The following is a 1,409-nucleotide window of genomic DNA, read 5'->3' on the forward strand; positions in this document are numbered from 1 at the left end:
GCCTCCCATTCATCATGATTGCTTCAGGCCTCTCAAAAAAAGTATCACAGAACTGAAACTCACCAGATCACCATATTCAGACAATGAGATGCCCGGCCTCCCATTCATCATGATTGCTTCCTTGTGGCTCCCTACTTCCAGTTTCCTCCACATTATTACATTTCTTCCCTGCTATAGAAACCCCTAGTTTTAGTTGGTCAGGGTGATGGATTTGAGATTGAGCTCACATCTCCACAGTGCAATATCCAATTAAAGCCTTCTTCTGAAGCAGGAATTAAAATAAATTAAAGAATGAATACGCCAAAACTTAATTGTATGTAAAAAAAGCCCAATTCTCCCTGAGGAAGAGAAAGAGCTAAAGTCCTTTAAAAATTAACTGCCTGTTTTTCTGTGGCTAGTGAGCCTTATCTCTCCCTTTCCCAGGCATTGTGAAGACCCTGCTTCTCTAGCTGTGCAGCTGCAAGGTCACTAGGTAGATAAACTCAAGTTGTAAAACATGTTTTTCCTTGAAAAGTTAAGAAATGATGTAATGCATGTCTCAATTGAATAACTGTCTTTGTTTCTCACTTCTGTAATAAGCTTCCCCCTGCACAGATCTCCCCCTGCCCCACAAAATGCTTAAAAGGTAACTGGACTCTTTGTTCAGGGCTCAGCCTTTTTGGATGTTAATCTGACTGGGCTGATGCACCTAAATAATAAATAATAAGTACCCTCTTCAATCCCTCGGTCTCTCTGATTCCTAAATTATCCCACTGCACTTCCTTGGCAATACTTGTCCTCTGAATCATCGGCTTTCTGTGCAGCAAGCAGCAAGCAGCAAGCCCTCACCAAACCTTGGTGTTTTGGTAACAGATGTCTGGAGTGGATTAATTTAATGCATTTCAATACTCTTCAATTCTTCAAAATATTCTAAAGAAAATACATTAGGCTGGGCATGGTGGCTTATGTCTATAATCCCAGGACTTTGGGAGGCCTAGGCAGGCAGATCACAAGGTCAAGAGATAGAGACCATCCTGGCTAACATGGTGAAACCCTGCCTCTACTAAAAATACAAAAAATTAGCAGGGCGTGGTGGCACATGCCTTTAGTCACAGCTACTCGGGAGGCTGGGGAAGGAGAATCTTTTGAACCTGGGACACAGAGATTGCATTGAGCCGAGATCTTGCCAGTACACTCCAGCCTGGGTGACAGAGTGAGACTCCCATCTCAAAAACAAACAAACAAAATATATATATATAAATTAGCTGGGCATAGTGGCACATGCCTGTAGTCCCAGCTACTCAGGGAGACTGAGGCAGGAGAGTCACTTGAACTCAGAATGTGATGGTTGCAGTCAGCCAAGATCATGCCATTGCACTCCAGCCTGGGTGACAGAGTGAGATTCCATCTAAAAAAAAAAAAAAAAAAAA

The sequence above is a fragment of the Mandrillus leucophaeus genome, unplaced genomic scaffold (assembly GCF_000951045.1).
Source record: "Mandrillus leucophaeus isolate KB7577 unplaced genomic scaffold, Mleu.le_1.0 Scaffold649, whole genome shotgun sequence".
Taxonomy (NCBI): domain Eukaryota; kingdom Metazoa; phylum Chordata; class Mammalia; order Primates; family Cercopithecidae; genus Mandrillus; species Mandrillus leucophaeus.